The following is a 23,050-nucleotide window of genomic DNA, read 5'->3' on the forward strand; positions in this document are numbered from 1 at the left end:
GCCTTGTGGGTCCCATGCCTGCCTGCTCTTACTATTTTCCATCAAACTTGAGAGCAGAGAAGGTAATGGGGGTACTTTTGCCTTTCATTTTGACTTGTTTGAAAAACACAAAATGGAATTCAGTATTCTGCACAAGCTCTTCTGCCATTCTGGAGACCCACATTCTTAGGCACTGGAGTCAAGGCGTCATTTTCATATGGATTTATGTAGAGAAGAGGAAAGGACACCATGAGTACCTGGAGGGCAGAGGGAAGTACGTGTTAGGGCTATTTCTGTCTGGGGACTATATTAGTTTGCTAGGGCTGCTGTAACAAATTACCACCAACTGGGTGGCTTAAAAGAGCATAAATTTATTCTCTCACAGTCCCAGAAGCTAGGAGTTTGAAATCAAGCCTCTGGGGAAGGATCCTTTCTTGTCCCTTCCAGCTTCTGGTAGCCCCAGGCATTCCTTGACTTGTGGCTGTATCACTCCAATCTCTGCCTCCATCTTCACATGGCCTTCCTCCCTCCGTGTCTGTGTGTGTCTTCATATGACATTCTCTCTGTGTATGTGTCTATGTCCAAATTTCCCTCTTCTTATAAGGACACCAGTCATATTGGATTAGGGCCCACCCAAATGACATTAGTTAAACTTGATTATATCTGCAAAGATCCTATTTCCAAATAAGGTCACATTCACACGTACCCAGGGCTACGGCCTCAACATATCTTTTTGAGGGACACAAATTAACCCATAACAGGAACCATCTCTGAAATCCAATCCATTTGAGAACACGAAGTGGAGTGCCATTCCCTGTAATGCTTCAGCCCAGTATAACAACTCTCTGTCCTTCTGACTCACTCTTGGTTGGTGTGCCAACAAATAAGGAAGGAAAATGGGAGAACATGCTCAGCGCCATTGAAATAGGCTTCAGACATAATTTTCAAGTGATCACAAGCTATTCATGTAACCATTACATACAGGACGATAATAGAGAGCAGTCACAGTTGCAAGTCTCTTGCCCCTGCATTCCCTGATAGAATTCTCATAATTAGGATATAAATAGATTTGCCACCATTTGACAAATGGCGAGCATGAGACCCAGAGAGGTAAAGTAACTTCCACAGGTCACACAGCTACTGCTAGTAAATTCCATGCAGGCCAGGATCGTGTCTCCGAAGCACAGAGCCTAGCCCCATGGTAAGCACTCAGTAAATATTTATGGGCTGAATGAGTGAACAAATGACAAAATCTGGGCCAATAGCTCTGGTCCTCAGTTCCTGATCCATTGCTCTGTTCACTGTACCTCACAAAAGAGTATAGACTAAGGTGTGGTCCCAAGGCAATGACTGGAATATAGATGTGACTGGGTCAATTTCAGATTCTTCTGCTATATTTGATAACCTTCTGAATTCTGTGGTAATAAGCGTGTCAGTCTGGAATTTTTTCATGCTTCACACCTGATAAACTGATCAAAAAGCCATTTTGCCAAGTACATAGTCCCTGACTTTATTTTTTTTTTTCACTTGCTACGTCCCTAGGCTAGCATTTATTTATTTTTATTTATTTATTTATTTTTAACATCTTTATTGGAGTATAATGGCTTTACAATGGTGTGTTAGTTTCTGCTTTATAACAAAGTGAATCAGCTATACAGATACATATATCCCCATATCTCCTCCCTCTTGCGTCTCCCTCCCACCCTCCCTATCCCACCCCTCTAGGTGGTCACAAAGCACCGAGCTGATCTCCCTGTGCTATGCGGCTGCTTCCCACTAGCTATTTTACATTTGGTAGTGTATATATGTCCATGCCACTCTCTCACTTCGTCTCAGCTTATCCTTCCCCCTCCCTGGGTCCTCAAGTCCATTCTCTATATCTGCATCTTTATTCCTGTCCTGCCCCTAGGCTCTTCAGAACATTTTTTTCCTTTTTTTTTAGATTCCATATATATGTGTTAGCATACGGTATTCGTTTTTCTCTTTCTGACTTACTTCACTCTGTATGACAGACTCTAGGTCCATCCACCTCACTACAAATAACTCAATTTCATTTCTTTTTATGGCTGAGTAATATTCCATTGTATATATGTGCCACATCTTCTTTATCCATTCATCTGTCGATGGACACTTAGGTTGCTTCCATGTCCTGGCTATTGTAAATAGTGCTGCAGTGAACATTTGGGTGCATGTGTCTTTTTGAATTATGGTTTTCTCAGGGTAGATGCCCAGTAGTGGGATTGCTGGGTCGTATGGTAGTTCTATTTTTAGTTTTTTAAGGAACCTCCATACTGTTCTCCATAGTGGCTGTATCAATTTACATTCCCACCAAGAGTGTAAGAGGGTTCCCTTTCCTCCACACCCTCTCCAGCATTTATTATTTCTAGAGTTTTTGATGATGTCCATTCTGACCGGTGTGAGGTGATACCGCATTGTAGTTTTGATTTGCATTTCTCTAATGATTAGCGATGTTGGGCATCCTTTCATGTGTTTGTCGGCAATCTGTATATCTTCTTTGGAGAAATGTCTGTTTAGGTCTTCTGCCCATTTTTGGATTGGGTTGTTTGTTTTTCTGATATTGATCTGCATGAGCTGCTTGTATATTCTGGAGATTAATCCTTTGTCAGTTGCTTCATTTGCAAATATTTTTTCCCATTGTGAGGGTTGTCTTTTCGTCTTGTTTATGGTTTCCTTTGCTGTGCAAAAGCTATTAAGTCTCATTAGGTCCCATTTGTTTATTTTTGTTTTTATTTCCCTTTCTCTAGGAGGTGGGTCAAAAAGGATCTTGCTGTGATTTATGCCATAGAGTGTTCTGTGTATGTTTTCATCTAAGAGGTTTAGACTGTCTGGCCTTACATTTTTTTAAATTTATTTATTTATTTATTTATTTATTTATTTATTTATGGCTGTGTTGGGTCTTCGTTTCTGTGCGAGGGCTTTCTCTAGTTGCAGCAAGTGGGGGCCACTCTTCATCGCGGTGCGCGGGCCTCTCACTATTGCGGCCTCTCTTGTTGCAGAGCACAGGCTCCAGACGCACAGGCTCAGCATTTGTGAATCACGGGCCTAGTCGCTCCGCGGCATGTGGGATCTTCCCAGACCAGGGCTCGAACCCGTGTCCCCTGCATTGGCAGGCAGATTCTCAACCACTGCGCCACCAGGGAAGCCCTGGCCTTACATTTAGGTCTTTAATCCATTTTGAGTTTATTTGTGTGTGTGGTGTTAGGGAGTGTTCTAATTTCATTCTTTTACATGTAGCTGTCCAGTTTTCCCAGCACCACTTATTGAAGAGGCTATCTTTTCTCCATCATATATTCTTGCCTCCTTTATCAAAAATAAGGTGACCATATGTGCGTGGGTTTAACTCTGGGCTTTCTATCCTGTTCCATTGATCTATATTTCTGTTTTTGTGCCAGTACCATACTGCCTTGATTACTGTAGCTTTGTAGTATAGTCTGAAGTCAGGGAGCCTGATTCCTCCAGGTCCGTTTTTCTTCCTCAAGATTGCTTTGGCTATTCGGGGTCTTTTGTGTTTCCATACAAATTGTGAAATTTTTTGTTCTAATTCTGTGAAAAATGCCATTGGTAATTTGATAGGGATTGCATTGAATCTGTAGATTGCTTTAGGTAGTAGAGTCATTTTCACAATGTTGATTCTCCCAATCCAAGAACATGGTATATCTCTCCATCTGCTTGTATCATCTTTAATTTCTTTCATCAGTGTCTTATAGTTTTCTGCATACCGGTCTTTGGTCTCCTTAGGTAGGTTTATTCCTAGGTATTTTATTCTTTTTGTTGCAGTGGTAAATGGGAGTGTTTCCTTAATTTCTCTTTCAGATTTTTCATCATTATTGTATAGGAATGCAAGAGATTTCTGTGCATTAATTTTGTATCCTGCTACTTTACCAAATTCATTGATTAGCTCTAGTAGTTTTCTGGTAGAGTCTTTAGGATTCTCTATGTATAGTATCATGTCATCTGCAAACAGTGACAGCTTTACTTCTTCTTTTCCAATTTGGATTCCTTTTATTTCTTTTTCTTCTCTGATTGCTGTGGCTAACACTTCCAAAACTATGTTGAATAATAGTGGTGAGAGTGGGCAACCTTGTCTTGTTCCTAATCTTAGAGGAGATGCTTTCAATTTTTCACCATTGAGAACGATGTTTGCTGTGGGTTTGTCATATATGGCCTTTATTATGTTGAGGTAAGTTCCCTCTATGCCTACTTTCTGGAGGGTTTTTATCATAAATGGGTGTTGAATTTTGTCAAAATCTTTTTCTGCATCTATTGAGATGATCATATGGTTTTTTTTTTTTTTTTTTTTTTTTTTTAAAAGCTTTTTTTTTTTTTAAAGGATTTTCTTATTTATTTATTTATTTATTTATTTATTTTTGGCTGTGTTGGGTCTTCGGTTCGTGCGAGGGCTTTCTCCAGTTGCGGCAAGCGGGGGCCACTCTTCATCGCGGTGCGGGGACCGCTCTTCATCGCAGTGCGCGGGCCTTTCTCTATCGCGGCCCCTCCCGTCGCGGGGCACAGGCTCCAGACGCGCAGGCTCAGCAATTGTGGCTCACGGGCCCAGCTGCTCCGTGGCATGTGGGATCTTCCCAGACCAGGGCTCGAACCCGTGTCCCCTGCATTAGCAGGCAGATTCTCAACCACTGCGCCACCAGGGAAGCCCGATCATATGGTTTTTCTCCTTCAGTTTGTTAATATGGTTTATCACATTGATTGATTTGCGTATATTGAAGTATCCTTGCATTCCTGGGATAAACTCCACTTGATCATGGTGTATGATCCTTTTAATGTGCTGTTGGATTCTGTTTGCTAGTATTTTGTTGAGGATTTTTACATCTATCTTCATCAGTGAAATTGGCCTGTAGTTTTCTTTCTTTGTGACATCTTTGTCTGGTTTTGGTATCAGGGTGATGGTGGCCTCATACAATGAGTTTGGGAGTGTTCCTCCCTCTGCTATATTTTGGAAGAGTTTGAGAAGGATAGGTGTTAGCTCTTCTCTAAGTGTTTGATAGAATTCGCCTGTGAAGCCATCTGGTCCAGGGCTTTTGTTTGTTGGAAGGTTTTTAATCACAGTTTCAATTTCAGTGCTTGTGATTGGTCTGTTTATATTTTCTATTTCTTCCTGGTTCAGTCTCAGAAGGTTGTGCTTTTCTAAGAATTTGTGCATTTCTTCTAGGTTGTCCATTTTATTGGCATATAGTTGCTTGTAGTAATCTCTCATGATCCTTTGTATTTCTGTAGTGTCAGTTGTTACTTCTCCTTTTTCATTTCTAATTCTATTGATTTGAGTCTTCTCCCTTTTTTTCTTGATGAGTCTGGCTAATGGTTAATCAATTTTCTTCATCTTCTCAAAGTACCAGCTTTTAGTTTTATTGATCTTTGCTATCATTTCCTTCATTTCTTTTTTTAATATATTTTTTTTAATTAATTTATTTTTGGCTGTGTTGGGTCTTTGTTGCTGTGCGCGGGCTTTCTCTAGTTGCAGTGAGCGGGAGCTACTCTTCGTTGCGGTGTGCAGGCTTCTCATTGCGGTGGCTTCACTTGTTACGAAGCATGGGCTCTAGGCAGGCGGGCTTCAGTAGTTGTGGCACACAGGCTCAGTAGTTGTGGCTCGCGGGCTCTAGAGCGCAGGGTCAGTAGTTGTGGTGCACGGACTTAGTTGCTCTGCAGCATGTGGGATCTTCCCGGACCAGGGCTCGAACCCGTGTCCCCTGCATTGGCAGGTGGATTCTTAACCACTGCGCCACCAGGGAAGCCCTTCATTTCTTTTCATTTATTTCTGATCTGATCTTTGTGATTTCTTTCCTTCTGCTAACTTTGGGGTTTTTTTTGTTCTTCTTTCTCTAATTGCTTTAGGTGTAAGGTTAGGTTGTTTATTTGAGATTTTTCTTGTTTCTTGAGGTAGGATTGTATTGCTATACTGACTCTAATTTTACTTGAGGTACATAATATTCATCTAAAATTATATTTGCACTAAAGGTGGGCCTTATCACATGGACAGTTTTACTATAACAATGTATCAGGGAAGTAAAGAATTCAGCATATTACTTTCATATCTTTGAAATGGAATGTTGATACACCTGAAAAATATAATACTGTAAGTCAACTATAACTCAATTAAAAAATATAATTTTTTTAAAAAGAAAGTGAAAAAAAAACCCAAACCAAGCAAAACAGAAATGAAATGTTGATGTTCCCTTATGCCCATTTCTGGGTCTCCATCAGTAGTATCACTGAGCCAGCTGGGAAGGCACCATTTAGCCTAGCCAATAGGGACTCATTAACAGTGTACTCAACCCGATGCTAGGTACAGGGGGAGAAAGAACAGAAAGAAGCTCTCTCAAGGAGCTTCCATTCTAGTGGGTAATGTGGCATCCACACTGAAAACAATGAGCAGAGCAAAGAGAAGGCTAACATTTGCTAGGCACCTACTAGGTGCCAGACACTTTACAAACCCTGTAAGGCAGGTATTAGCCCCATTTGCCCCGTCTGCAAACAGAGGGGCAGAGAAGTTAAGACAACTTGCCCAAGATCACACAAATAATAAGCAGTAGAACTAGGATTTGAACCCAGGCCCCTATGACTCAAAATAAGGGAATAATATGAGACAGCTTATAGTCATGTTCTCTGGGTCAGATGAGATGGATTGAAGAAGTTTCAGAGAGATGCATGGAATCTATGAAGGCCAAGCTGGGGCCTCTGGCAGATAGAGTGTGTCAGGAAGCTGACAGCCCGTGGCAGGTGCTCCCATCCCAAACCCCTTTATAACCTGCCCGTTACAACCACCTGTTCCCACTGAAGGGCTCAGGCTCTGTCCACCTCCGCTTCTGATGGACTTGGGGAGGTGGGGAAGGAAGCTGGTTCACATTTCTACATTTGACTCCAACGGCCCCCTCTCTGAGGCTAGTTGAACTGTTTACCTTTCAAGTGCCTGACCTCCTGGGGCAATTTCTCTACGCTTCTCAACACCAGAAGCACAGAGGAGCTGAGAGGAGCCTCTCTGCTTTACCACAGGACCCCAGACCCTCCTGACCTGTCCTCTCCCTCCTGCCTACCCTTATGCTTCTATTCACATGCAAGACATGACAGGAATTTAACATGTTTCTGCTTTTTTTCCATTTCAGAGAGAAGAGCTGGCTTAGTCAGACATAGAAACTCCCCGTCTGTGTCTGCTCAAGGCATTACCAACCGAATAGCTCCATCTGAAACATCAGACCTGTAGATTAAAATTAAAAAAGGGAAGATGCATTCTCTGACATTTTTCCCCAGTGAAGAAATTAAGATGGAAAAGGAAAAGTTTGTTCCGAAGTCTGTAGTTCTAATCCTCAAGAGTGAAGGGGTTATGGTGTGTGGGGTAGGGTTCTCTTAAAAGAAAAATTGTGTAAATGAAGTGTTTTGTAGGGCACTTAAAAGAAATGCAGGGTTGTGCTTGATGTTTCTTAACTTTTTATTTTGAAATAATTATAGACTCATAGGAAGTTCCCCTTCACTCCGTGTCCCCCAATGATTACATTGCACATAATTATAGTACCATATAAAGGCCATAAAGCTGACATAGGTACAATGTGTGTGTATAGTTCTACGCCACTTTATTACATGTATAGATTCATGGAACCACCACCGCAATCAAGACACAAAACTATTCTGTCACCACAAAGATCTCCCTGGTGTGCCCCTTTATAGTCACACCTACCCCGTCCCCCTCCACCATCCCTAACCTCTGGTAACCATTAATTTGTTCTCCATCTCTATAACTTTGTACTTTAAAAAATACAGTTTCTGTAAGAAAATGGATTGGCACCTCTAGTTTTCACCGAATTTCAGGCCTGAAGGAGTAACTTCTCCAGCCCAGTCTCCCATCCCATGCCCAAGTTCTGTCTACGACATCTCTTCCAAGTGTCCAGCCAGCCCCTATGACATGCAAACCAGAACGTTCTCCAGGATTTTAGGAGTGTTGAGGTATTTGATATAAATATTTAGACCAAGGACATTGTTTCTTTCCATAAATTTATTCAGTAGTTAGCAAAACTCTTACCTTTAGATTAAATATTACAAAATGCCCTCTCACCTGCTGATTTTTCCCATCACACACTGCCCTGTCCCAAACAAACATCTCCTTTTTCCATTCCTTTTACGTAATGAGAGGGATGAGATGCGGGAAGCCTGGAAGGCTCACAGAAAATTCCAGAAATCCCTTCCTTAACTACAGATTAGTCTGGCTCCCAGCAGCTGGGGCCTTTCAAATGTATGTGGTTCATGTGTGGAATTTATTTCTTGGGCTGATTGTGTGTTATCTACATGGTATCTACAAGGGTCATTCTGTTAGATAATCCGAACTGGAGCCCAACTCCCCAGGACTCCCTTGTGGGGAAGAGAGCTTTATGGGGCACCCTATAGCCTGTTGCAAGAACATCAGAAAATAATGACTCAAAGTCATGGTAAAACTGGAAGGGGCTAGCAGAAGCGAAGCTATGGGGGTTCCCCCACCTCCTCTCCCCTGGACTATTTTGAAATCTTTTCACGAGCTTAACTCGCTCTTCACGTCACAAAGAGCGCTGTGCTCTCCTCAACTGGATAGCAGCACATATACAGATCCAGACTCAGACCCATTAGGATGTGCGCTTTAGAATAAATTCAAACTAATGGCTCCCTCCATAGCCAGCCCCAGAAGCAGAAGTGGGGAAGGCATCTGACTTTGGCCCGGGAGACACTGCAGTCTACTGAATGCCCTCTTCTTGAAGTTGGAACAACAGTGCCCCAGCTCCCTACTTTCTGAGTAGGGGCCCCTGCCTTCCAGAATATTCCTGACTTCCCCTTAGGTGGGGAGAGTATGAGCAGTGAGGAAAGGAAGGACAGAATGCAGCTAGCTTTGTGCCCCACCCCAAGCGCCATTCCTCTGGGTCCACATCACAGCTTGCAACCCAAAGGCCTTCAGTACTCGTGTCTCAGTGTCTTCCCCCTCACCAAATAACCCATGGGTGTAACTTGTAATTTCCAAAGTGAAAAGGTATTTCCAACTAATTTAATAATCCTGACACGTTCTCAGCTGCCTTTTAGTTTTTTTAGGGGGTAGTATTGTGGCTACTCTTGTGCTATCTTTTTCTTCAGCCTGTGGTAAGTGGAAAGAAGAGAGGGCCGGCTCACGATCAGGATGCTGGTCTTGGCTGTGCCCCTTCCTTGCTGGAGGGCAATTAACTTCAACTGTTAGAGCCTCTGCTTCCTCATCTGCACAAGAGGGATAAATAATAACTGCCCTCCTAACCTTACAAAGGTGCTCATTTAGATAAACAGATCTTAGAAATGTCTTTGTGAAATTTTCAGAGGGAAAATATAGTGATCAAAATATTCAAATACAGTATTAAAATACTATTTAAAATCTTCTTCAATGTTTAGAAAACCATTCTTAAAATAACTTTCATAAGTCATCTATTTTACCTTAGGTGGCTTTATTTGGGCCTCTTTTGACTCAATTCTTAGTATTGTTCATTATATTTTTTATCATGAGGGCAAGGTTGGCCGTAAAATGTTATGAAATCTATTAGAATGTGGGATTAAAAAAAAAAAAGAATGTGGGATAAAGTGATCCAAATAGGCATTTACAAGGCAGAGAAGATACACTAGGAATTTGATTTCATGCACGTAGACAATTAGCTTTGTTGAGCCAGTGGGTTTACTGTTTTTCAGTAGGAATACTGTTTTACAACAGCAGGTTGCTTCCAGGTCATTTGGTTGTAAAGTAGAAAGTCAATCATAAGCCCTGCGGCCCCCTCTCACCAGGCCAGTTTGTGTGCCTCTTCACCTAGTCTTTTTTTGTTGAGGACAGATTGCCCTGAACTAGATCCCTGGGGCTTTGAACTGAGAACTTCATCAGGTTTCTGCTAGAGGCTAATTAATCATCAGATCGGCTCATTGCAAAAGCAAGCAGCCATGCTGATCCCCTGAGTCATCAGGGCAGCAGAAAGAGTAGGAAACGGCCTAATCTCCTCCTAGGATTAGAGGGAGAAGTTCCTAAGATCTAATGAGTTTCTGCTAAACTTGGGGTGTGCTCCCAGAATTATGCTTTTTCTCTACCTTTTCCTGTAATATTCCTTTCAAAATGCTACCCAGAACACAAAGGGTCCCACTGCATTGCCCAGCAGTGCTCAGCAATTTCAGGCTCCCTTCTCAGTATAAGCAGAGCTGTAGGCTAAAACTGCCCAGCTGGTTGGAAAGTGAAACCTGCCTTTCCTGCCTATATGATGTCAAACTGGCCTGACGGATTTTTAAAAATGCATTTACCGGGGCTTCCCTGGTGGCGCAGTGGTTGAGAATCTGCCTGCCAATGCAGGGGACACGGGTTCGAGCCCTGGTCTGGGAAGATCCCACATGCCGCGGAGCAACTGGGCCCGTGAGCCACAACTACTGAGCCTGAGCGTCTGGAGCCTCTGCTCCGCAACAAGAGAGGCCGCGATAGTGACAGGCCCGCGCACCGCGATGAAGAGTGGCCCCCACTCGCCGCAACTGAAGAAAGCCCTCACACAAAAACGAAGACCCAACACAGCCAAAAATAAACATAATAAATAAATAATAAATAAAAATTTAAAAAAAAAAAAAAAAAATGCATTTACCAGTTATGTGAGTCTATAGCACATCTTCTCTCTGTTCTGGGAAAGCGTATGGTTTGCAGTTTGGTTCATATTTGGGTCAACAGACGCTGTCAAGGGGGACTAACTTTGATAATTGCTCCAGTTTTTTTTTCCTGACCTCTGACCGCTCTGAGATATTTAGCTGTCTACACGATTCCATAATAACTGGTTGAAAAGTGAAAAAGTCTTTCAGTGGAGCAAGTGACTGCGTGCATAATAGCAAACTGTTTGGTTTTCTGTTGTTGTTGTTGCCGTCGTCATCGCTGTCGTCGTCACTGTCGTCATCATCTGCCAGGATGACTGGTTGGTCCTCTGTTGTGTAAACACATACTACCATCTCCTTTTCTTTTTCCACCGAGTTAACCCAAAAGTGAGCCCCCTTGGTGGGAGGCAGCATGCTCTAAGCGGTAAAATCATAAACTCTGAAGCCGGACAAATCTAAGTTTAGCTGTGGAGACCTTGAAAAGGCCAAATAATATCTCTGAGCTTTAGTTATCTCACCTATAAATTGGGCATGATAGTATCTGCCTTGAGGAGTTGTTGCAGGATTGTTGGGATGCTATTTTAAGTGTCTACCCTGGACCAGGGAGTCGGTGCTTCTTAACTTTCAAGTCACATACAGATCACCTGGGGGATCTTGCTAAACTGCTGACCCTGATTCCATAGGTCTGAGATGGGGCCGGAGAGTCTTCACTGCCAGTGGGCTCCAGGGGATGCCCATGCTGCTGGTCTACCGACCACACTTGGAGTAGCGAGGGTCTAGATAACATTTGCAAAGTACCTAGCACAGTTGGTGCTTAATACATGGTCACTCCAAAATAATTCAATCACTCGCTTAACTGAGAAGAAACCCTTTTTCCACAAAAGTAATACCAGTCTGCCTATAGCTCCATTCTCATAGCCTTTGCAAAATACCTCATTGGGATTGGCCATGGTTGGTAATTTCTGAAAGCAGGTGATGGATAAATGGGAGGGGTTCATTATACTATTCTCTCTGCTTCTGTACATGTTTAACATTTTCCATAACAAGGTTTTTAAGTTAAAAAGGATTTTTAGGACAGTGATACTATTCTATATGATACTATCTATATGATACTACTATAATGGTTGATACATGGCATTATGCATTTGTCCAAACCCATAGAACATACGACAAGAGTGAATCCTATTGTAAGCTCTGGACTTTGCTTGATAATGATGTGTCAGTGTAGGTTCCTCCATTATAACAAATGCACCTCTGTGGGATGTGGATGGTGCAGGAGGCTATGCACGTGTTGGGGGTTAGGACAGGGGTATATGAGAAGTCTCTGTACTTTTTGCTCAATTTTGCTGTGAACCCAAAACTGCTCTAAATAACAAAGTCTATTAAGAAAAGCCCACAAACAAACAGCCTGCAAAGAGTAGAAGACACAGGTAACCTAGTACAGTGATTAGCTCCAAAACATGTTCATTAGGGGAGAGAGGGAGCTTTCGTTTCAATTTCCCCAAATAAATACATTCCTAACCTCGTCTGCCGTGACTTGTGATTGTGCAAAAGTAATTTACCCATCCCTCCCAGGGTTTAGCACATTTTTTCCCTTTAACATCATCACAGTTCACACTTCATTTTGTCAAGAGAGGTTTTGCATTGTTTTTCTCTACCTTGGTGCACTAAAATCTGTCTATATCCTCGTGAAATCATTTCATTTATTCTTTTCACTTTATTGAATGAGGGCTTTCCCCCATCCTGAACTGCCCAGCTTGTGTGTTCATCAAGTCAGTGATTCACAAAGCAATCTCCCAGCTAATTGGAAAATGCATTTAGTGAGCTGGACATTCCCCATCATCATCTTCCTTGAACTGGGCCCCATTTTTATTAGGTACTGAGCTGACATAGCTCAGGGTAGGTGCCACTTTAATTTTTTGGACATAGTTAGATTAACTAAGTGACAGGGGCAAATTAGAAACTAAATGAAGGGGGAGATTAACCAAGATGGCGGAGTAGAAGGACGTGCTCTCACTCCCTCTTGCGAGAGCACCAGAATCACAACTGGCTGCTGGACAATCATTGACAGGAAGACCCTGGACTTCACCAAGGAGGACACCCCACGTCCAAGGACAGAGGAGAAGCCACAGTGAGACGGTAGGAGGGGCGCAATCAGAGTAAAATCAAATCCCATAACTGCTGGGTGGGTGACTCACAGACTGGCGAACACTTATACCACAGAAGTCCACCCACTGGAGTGAAGGTTCTGAGCCCCACCTCAGGCTTCCCAACCTGGGGGTCCGGCAAAGGGAGGAGGAATTCCTAGAGAATCAGACTTTGAAGTCTAGTGGGAATTGATTGCAGGACTGTGACAGGACTGGGGGAAACAGAGACCCCACTCTTGGAGGGCACACACAAAGTAATGTGTGCATCGGGACCCAGGGGAAGGAGCAGTGACCCTGGGGGAGACTGAACCAGACGTACCTGCTGGTGTTGGGGGGTCTCCTGCAGAGGCGAGTGGTGGCTCTGTTTCACCGTGGGGATAAGGACACTGGCAGCAGAGGTCCTGGGAAGTTCTCCTTGGCGTGAGCCCTCCCAGAGTCTGCCATTAACCCCACCAAAGAGCACGGGTAGGCTCCAGTGTTGGGTTGCCTCAGGCAAAACAACCAACAGGGAGGGAACCCAGCCCCACCCATCAACAGTCAAGTGGATTAAGGTTTTACTGGGCTCTGATCGCCACAGCAACAGGGAGGGAACCCAGCCCCACCCATCAACAGTCAAGTGGATTAAGGTTTTACTGAGCTCTGACCGCCACAGCAACAGTCAGCTCTACCCACCACCAGAGCCTCCCATCAAGCCTCTTAGATAGCCTCAACCACCAGAGGGCAGACAACAGAAGCAAGAAAAACTATAATCCTGCAGCCTGTGGACCAAAAACCACAGTTACAGAAAGACAGAGAAGATGAAAAGGCAGAGGGCTATGTACCAGATGAAGGAACAAGAAAAAACCCCAGAAAAACAACTAAATGAAGTGGAGATAGGCAACCTTCCAGAAAAAGAATTCAGAATAATGATAGTGAAGATGATCCAGGACCTCGGAATAAGAATGGAGGCAAAGATTGAGAAGATGCAAGAAATGATTAACAAAGACCTAGAAGAATTAAAGAACAAACAAACAGAGATGACCAATACAATAACTGAAATGAAAACTACACTAGAAGGAATCAATAGCAGAATAACTGAGGCAGAAGAACGGATAAGTGACCTGGAAGACAGAATGGTGGAATTCACTGCTGCGGAACAGACTAAAGAAAAAAGAATAAAAAGAAATGAAGACAGCCTAAGAGACCTCTGGGACAACATTAAACGCAACAACATTCGCATTATAGGGGTCCCAGAAGGAGAAGAGAGAGAGAAAGGACCAGAGAAAATATTTGAAGAGATTATAGTCGAAAACTTCCCTAACATGGGAAAGGAAATAGCCACCCAAGTCCAGGAAGCGCAGAGAGTCCCATACAGAATAAACCCAAGGAGAAACACGCCGAGACACATAGTAATCAAAGTGGCAAAAATTAAAGACAAAGAAAAATTATTGAAAGCAGCAAGGGAAAAACGACAAATAACATACAAGGGAACCCCCATAAGGTTAACAGCTGATTTCTCAGCAGAAACTCTGCAAGCCAGAAGGGAGTGGCATGAAATACTTAAAGTGATGAAAGGGAAGAACCTACAACCAAGATTACTCTACCCAGCAAGGATCTCATTTAGATTTGATGGAGAAATCAAAAGCTTTACAGACAAGCAAAAGCTAAGAGAATTCAGCACCACCAAACCAGCTCTACAACAAATGCTAAAGGAACTTCTCTAAGTGGGAAACACAAGAGAAGAAAAGGACCTACAAAAACAAACCCAAAACAATTAAGAAAATGGTCATAGGAACATACATATCGATAATTACCTTAAACGTGAATGGATTAAATGCCCCAACCAAAAGACATAGACTGGCTGAATGGATACAAAAACAAGACCCATATATATGCTGTCTACAAGAGACCCACTTCAGACCTAGGGACACATACAGACTGAAAGTGAGGGGATGGAAAAAGATATTCCATGCAAATGGAAATCAAAAGAAAGCTGGAGTAGCTATACTCATATCAGATAAAATAGACTTTAAAATAAAGAATGTTACAAGAGACAAGGAAGGACACTACATAATGATCCAGGGATCAATCCAAGAAGAAGATATAACAATTATAAATATATATGCACCCAACATAGGAGCACCTCAATACATAAGGCAACTGCTAACAGCTATAAAAGAGGAAATCGACAGTAACACAATAATAGTGGGGGACTTTAACACCTCACTTACACCAATGGACAGATCATCCAAAATGAAAATAAATAAGGAAACAGAAGCTTTAAATGACACAATAGACCAGATAGATTTAATTGATATATATAGGACATTCCATCCAAAAACGGCAGATTACACGTTCTTCTCAAGTGCACACGGAACATTCTCCAGGATAGATCACATCTTGGGTCACAAATCAAGCCTCAGTAAATTTAAGAAAATTGAAATCATATCAAGCATCTTTTCTGACCACAACGCTATGAGATTAGAAATGAATTACAGGGAAAAAAACGTAAAAAAGACAAACACATGGAGGCTAAACAATACGTTACTAAATAACCAAGAGATCACTGAAGAAATCAAACAGGAAATAAAAACATACCTAGAGACAAATGACAATGAAAACACGACGACCCAAAACCTATGGGATGCAGCAAAAGCGGTTCTAAGAGGGAAGTTTATAGCTATACAAGCCTACCTAAAGAAACAAGAAAAATCTCAAGTAAACAATCTAACTTTACACCTAAAGAAACTAGAGAAAGAAGAACAAACAAAACCCAAAGTTAGCAGAAGGAAAGAAATCATAAAGATCAGAGCAGAAATAAATGAAATAGAAACAAAGAAAACAATAGCAAAGATCAATAAAACTAAAAGTTGGTTCTTTGAGAAGATAAACAAAATTGATAAGCCATTAGCCAGACTCATCAAGAAAAAGAGGGAGAGGACTCAAATCAATAAAATCAGAAATGAAAAAGGAGAACTTACAACAGACACCGCAGAAATACAAAACATCCTAAGAGACTACTACAAGCAACTTTATGCCAATAAAATGGACAACCTGGAAGAAATGGACAAATTCTTAGAAAGGTATAACCTTCCAAGACTGAACCAGGAAGAAACAGAAAATATCAACAGACCAATCACAAGTAATGAAATTGAAACTGTGATTAAAAATCTTCCAACAAACAAAAGTCCAGGACCAGATGCCTTCACAGGTGAATTCTATCAAACATTTAGAGAAGAGCTAACACCCATCCTTCTCAAACTCTTCCAAAAAATTGCAGAGGAAGGAACTCTCCCAAACTCATTCTATGAGGCCACCATCACCCTGATACCAAAACCAGACAAAGACACTACAAAAAAAGAAAATTACAGACCAATATCACTGATGAATATAGATGCAAAAATCCTCAACAAAATACTAGCAAACAGAATCCAACAACACATTAAAAGGATCATACACCACGATCAAGTGGGATTTATCCCAGGGATGCAAGGATTCTTCAATATACGCAAATCAATCAATGTGATACACCATATGAACAAATTGAAGAATAAAAACCATATGATCATCTCAATAGATGCAGAAAAAGCTTTTGACAAAATTCAACACCCATTTATGATAAAAACTCTCCAGAAAGTGGGCATAGAGGGAACCTACCTCAACATAATAAAGGCCATATATGACAAACCCACAGCAAACATCATTCTCAATGGTGAAAAACTGAAAGCATTTCCTCTAAGATCAGGAACGAGACAAGGATGTCCACTCTCACCACTATTATTCAACATAGTTCTGGAAGTCCTAGCCACGGCAATCAGAGAAGAAAAAGAAATAAAAGGAATACAAATTGGAAAAGAAGAAGTAAAACTGTCACTGTTTGCGGATGACATGATACTATACATAGAGAATCCTAAAACTGCCACCAGAAAACTGCTAGAGCTAATTAATGAATATGGTAAAGTTGCAGGTTACAAAATTAATGCACAGAAATATCTTGCATTCCTATACACTAATGATGAAAAATCTGAAAGAGAAATTATGGAAACACTCCCATTTACCATTGCAACAAAAAGAATAAAATACCTAGGAATAAACCTACCTAGGGAGACAAAAGACCTGTATGCAGAAAACTATAAGACACTGATGAAAGAAATTAAAGATGATACCAACAGATGGAGAGATATACCATGTTCTTGGATTGGAAGAATCAACATTGTGAAAATGAGTATACTACCCAAAGCAATCTACAGATTCAATGCAATCCCTATCAAATTACCAAGGGCATTTTTTACGGAGCTAGAACAAATCATCTTAAAATTTGTATGGAGACACAAAAGACCCCGAATAGCCAAAGCAGTCTTGAGGCAAAAAAATGGAGCTGGAGGAATCAGACTCCCTGACTTCAGACTATACTACAAAGCTACAGTAATCAAGACAATATGGTACTGGCACAAAAACAGAAACATAGATCAATGGAACAAGATAGAAAGCCCAGAGATTAACCCACGCACCTATGGTCAACTAATCTATGACAAAGGAGGCAAAGATATACAATGGAGAAAAGACAGTCTCTTCAATAAGTGGTGCTGGGAAAACTGGACAGCCACATGTAAAAGAATGAAATTAGAATACTCCCTAACACCATACACAAAAATAAACTCAAAATGGATTAGAGACCTAAATATAAGACTGGACACTATAAAACTCTTAGAGGAAAACATAGGAAGAACACTCTTTGACATAAATCACAGCAAGATCTTTTTCGATCCACCTCCTAGAGTAATGGAAATAAAAACAAAAATAAACAAGTGGGACCTAATGAAACTTCAAAGCTTTTGCACAGCAAAGGAAACCATAAACAAGACGAAAAGACAACCCTCAGAATGGGAGAAAATATTTGCCAATGAATCAACGGACAAAGGATTAATCTCCAAAATATATAAACAGCTCATTCAGCTCAATATCAAAGAAACAAACACCCCAATCCAAAAATGGGCAGAAGACCTAAATAGACATTTCTCCAAAGAAGACATACAGACGGCCACGAAGCACATGAAAAGATGCTCAACATCACTAATTATTAGAGAAATGCAAATCAAAACTACAATGAGGTATCACCTCACTCCTGTTAGAATGGGCATCATCAGAAAATCTACAAACAACAAATGCTGGAGAGGGTGTGGAGAAAAGGGAACCCTCTTGCACTGTTGGTGGGAATGTAAATTGATACAGCCACTATGGAGAACAATATGGAGGTTCCTTAAAAAACTAAAAATAGAATTACCATATGACCCAGCAATCCCACTACTGGGCATATACCCAGAGAAAACCGTAATTCAAAAAGACACGTGCACCCGAATGTTCATTGCAGCACTATTTACAATAGCCAGGTCATGGAAGCAACCTAAATGCCCATCAACAGACGAATGGATAAAGAAGTTGTGGTACATATATACGATGGAATATTATTCAGCCATAAAAAGGAACGAAATTGAGTCATTTGTTGAGAAGTGGATGGATCTAGAGACTGTCATACAGAGTGAAGTAAGTCAGAAAGAAAAAAACAAATATCGTATGTTAATGCATGTATGTGGAACGTAGAAAAATGGTACAGATGAGCCAGTTTGCAGGGCAGAAGTTGAGACACAGATGTAGAGAATGGACATATGGACACCAAGGGGGGAAAACTGCGATGAGGTGGGGATGGTGATGTGCTGAATTGGGCGATTGGGATTGACATGTATACACGGATGTGTATAAAACTGATGCCTAATAAGAACCTGCAGTATAAAACAACAAACAAAACAACTAATACTAAACTTTCATTGGGTTATTTGTATGGAAATATGTTAATATAAATGTTTCAGACATTACATGAAATTTCTAAAAATCTTATATTTGTATTTGTATGGAAATATGTATGGAAATATGTTAATATAAATGTTTCAGACAGTACATGAAATTTCTAAAAATCTTATATTTGTATTTGTATGGAAATATGTATGGAAATATGTTAATATAAATGTTTCAGACATTACATGAAATTTCTAAAAATCTTATATTTGTATTTGTATGGAAATATGTATGGAAATATGTTAATATAAATGTTTCAGACATTACATGAAATTTCTAAAAATCTTATATTTGTATTTGTATGGAAATATGTTAATATAAATGTTTCAGACATTACATGAAATTTCTAAAAATCTTATATTTGTATTTGTATGGAAATATGTATGGAAATATGTTAATATAAATGTTTCAGACATTACAGGAAACGTCTAAAAATCTTATATGTTCTGGTATAATGTTATAAGTAATAATCCTAGTTATTACTTTAAAATGTATATCTCAGAAATAACTAATTTTCTTGTCAACTGCATTATTATGAACTTTCATCAAATCTTTAACCATGGTCATTTTTAAGTCTTTTGTCATTTACAGACAGTTCTGGGTGTACTCTGATGATTTTGCAAATATGTTCCTATAAAAGAGTTTCATCTTCAAGAAATTCATGGAAAAGACTCTGACAAGTACAGGTTTCTGGTAACTGACTGTACTGCTGAACTGAATGAATAAGCATTTTCAGAACTCTAATGAAAAACTGATGAACTCATAAAAGTGCTAACAAAAGATCAAGATGAAAAAAAAGAAATTAACTACATGGGACTGAGTGAACTGATGAGGATGAGTATAATTTTTGTGACTTTCTGTCTGAATTAAAAAAAAAAAAAATCCCACAAGGACTCAGAGGAAAAGAATATACAAATCAATTTTCACTGCAAAGTAAAGGAGCTGTTACAGTGGAGGATTACTGGACTGAATGTCAATGTTATGACATAGTATAAGTGTGTTTCATGTTTGGTAATTGCAATCATTGTTGCTTTTGTTGTGGTCATCCATGTACAATGCTTGGTGTCAGTCTATCTATCTCTTGTAAAAATAAAATACAGTGTGTGTGTGTGGAAAAAAAAAAAAAAAAAAAAAAAAAAAAAGAAACTAAATGAACAAAATAAAGGAAACAGCCAGCTTGAGTTTAGTCCAGTATCCTAATTGATTCTTCTTTTTCTCTGCCTATGGCTTACTTCAAGGGTCTTTGACGTGGTAACTGGACAAGGTCTCATCCCAGTGGCCCGTAGCTGGGTCAACTCTTTGTTATTTTGTTTGGTATTTAATCCCGGAGAGTAATGTTCTGCTCTGGTATGTTGTTTAATCACTTCAAGATTACAGGTGTAGAAAATATTTTCCTAATGAAATAATCACTAGCTTGACATTCTGCTGCTGGGATAATACAGCAAGACTCCCTCCATTTGAATCTCCTAGTGTAGCTACACGGTCCCAAGCACTCCCCTACCTGCAATTTCCTTTAGGTCTATTTTAAATTGTTCCTTTTAGGCCTGTTCTCTCAAAATGTCAGGGCTTTAGGTGCTACTTGAAATCTTCAATCTCTTTTATAATAGCAAAGTTTTGAAACCTCAGAGTTCTGTTTCCATGTTCATGTTGAAGCCCTGTAGGTGTCTCCTCAGCAGCTGCTATGTAGTCTTTCTACTTAATTGTTCGGTGAATGAAAACGTCGAGGAGACACTCGTTTCCAGAATCCCTACTAGAAACCTGAAGCTTTACACGCTGACTTTGTATACCTCCTTCTGAAGTGAATTCGGGTGGCAGAATTGTGCAGGCCTAACGATTTCGAGGCGGCAGAAACACCTACAGTGACAGATAATTACAACTATTGCCATGCCTCTTGCTGTGCGTTTCCTGTCTGCTAGCTGCCTTCAAGATGAATCATATTCATTTTCACGATGACAGCTTCTTTACCATGTCCCTGATTAAATTCTGTAATGCCGGTGGCCCCTTGGCAAGCTTGGTTCCTTCCTCACTAGCCTGTGTTCAGCCCCTTTAATCATGGCAGAAAAGAAGTTTTCTTCCTGGTAGACAGGAAATAACGGCACACACAATCACAGTCTCAAATATCTCCCTGGAAATCGTTTCAAAACAACTCACCTCACCTCGTGGCACATTTATCCTTGCCTTTTCTTGTGAACCCCGCTACTCTCTGTGTACGAGTCAGCCCACCGTTTAAGACCAGTTCGGGCCTCTCCAGCTCCTACAGCATTTGTGGGGTGTGCCAGGCACTCAGATGTGGACACAGTGTACGATCACTTGCCGGTCACCCAGTTCTTGTTGATTGTATCGTGTCAAAACGCGGCAGGTTTGAATTAAGGAGGAGAACGTAAGCGAGTTGAAGCAAGTAATCTCTAAAAGGGAAAAATCCAACCGGTTTATGATTCTGGGGATCTACTTTGAAAACTCATTTGGGGCGGTCCTTTTACAAAACTGGGGGAGACATTGGTTATGAATTTAGTCTTTTCATATGAAATACTGTTACTGAGTCATCCAGAATTAACCCCTTCCAAGATTATAAAGGAATTAATTCTCCCATTCTGTTGTCTAGCACCTTGATGGTTTCATCTTTTTACATTTAAATTTTTGATCCATTTGGAGTTTATCCCGGTGGAATGCATCAATCCAACTTCAATTGTTTTTCTAGATGGCTATCCAGTTTTCATGCCATTTATTGACCAGTATATTTTTTTTCTCCACTGTTTGCAGATGACACCTTTATCTAAATTCCTGGATATATTTGGGTCTATTTCTGTACTCCAATTCTTTTCCATTGGTTTGTTCACAGGCCAATGGCACATTATTGGAATTATTGGAGTTATATAAAAGTTTTAATTTCTGGAAGAATTTCTCCCTTTACTCTTCAAGTTTTCCTAGCTATGCTATTTCTTCATATGAACTCTAGAGTCAACCTGTCTAGGTAAAAAAAAAAAAAAATACCAAAACTTTGTGGTATTCTTTTTGTGATCATGTTAAATTTACGTAACTTAGAAAGATAGGAAATCTTTATGATGTTAAGACTACACATCCCAGATGTCTTTCCATTTGTTCAGGTCGAGTTTTGTGTTTCCCAGGAGTGTTTTCTTGTCTTTTCTTTTCTTTTCTTTTTTTTAAGGAGTGTTTTAGTTTCCCTTATAAAAGTTTTGGGACTTTAAGTTTAAACCTAGGTTTTTTTAATTTAATTTTTTTGCTATTGTAAATGGACTATTCTCTACATTATATCTTCTAACTGGTGTTTGTATGCATGTGCGTATCTATGATTTGTTACCTTGGAGTGGGGTTTTCTAACTATGATTCAAAATCCCGAAGTCATAAAAGACTCATAAATTCAACGACTCCAGAATAAGTTTTGCATGGTAAAGACACCATAAGCAAAGTCAAAGAAAAATGATAAACTGAAAGGAAATATTTGCAACTCATATCACAAAGAGCTCCTACAAGCCAATAAGGAAAAAAACCACCCACCCACCAGAAAGCAGGGGGTGGGGGACCAAAGATGCGAATAAGCTCTATGAAAAGATGGTCAACCTCACTTTTAAATTAATAAAAATTAAAACTACACGGATATACCATTTCTCAGCTATCAGATAGGCAAAACACATAGCTAATGAGACTGTGGCATGCACTCTCATGCGTTACTGGTAGAACTAGTCAGGAACTGGTAAAATGAATTATGCTATAAGCCATGCAAAATATTATGCAGCTGTAATAAGAAGAAGGAGGATACTCTTTAACTACTGATATAGAAAGTTCTTCCTGGATATAGCGTTAAGTAGAAAAAAGCTAGGTGCAGTACAGTATGTAGAACATGTTACCATTTATATATAAAAGCATTAAAATAAGAATATATATTTGGAGAAACAAACGAAGTATATATAAACTCATAAAAGTGGTCACTTGTAAGGAGCTGTGTGGACAGGGATAGCGCGGAGAGATTTTTCACCTTTTTATAGTTTTTGATTTTTGAAGCACATAACTGTTACCTATTCAAAAACTGTAAAAACAAATAAACTCCTTTGGTAAATTAAAAAATTTAAGACATTTTAGCTCACAGATTTCACTTCTTATTTTTGCTTATTTAACTCACAGGAATAGGAGACAGCTTTAGGAAACAGGAGACTTTGAGTTCCTCAGAGATATACCGAAACAAAATGTGTCAATCGTTGTGAAACTTAGGTCTCCATTTTCTTTTATTTTTTTAAAGTAATTTCTGTTCTGTACAATGTGTTATCACATGCACACACACGTGCGTGCACCTGCACACGCACACACACGTGTGCACACACACGCACGCACACACACGCGCGACTTGAGATGGACAGAGAAAGAAGGATAACCTTCAAACACAAGGGTTTTTTTTTTTTACAAAGTTCAAAATAGATTACATTTATGTGCTTTTTAGTCATTACACAACGTACAGA

This window comes from Balaenoptera acutorostrata, chromosome X, assembly GCF_949987535.1.
Source record: "Balaenoptera acutorostrata chromosome X, mBalAcu1.1, whole genome shotgun sequence".
In the NCBI taxonomy this organism is placed as follows: Eukaryota; Metazoa; Chordata; class Mammalia; order Artiodactyla; family Balaenopteridae; genus Balaenoptera; species Balaenoptera acutorostrata.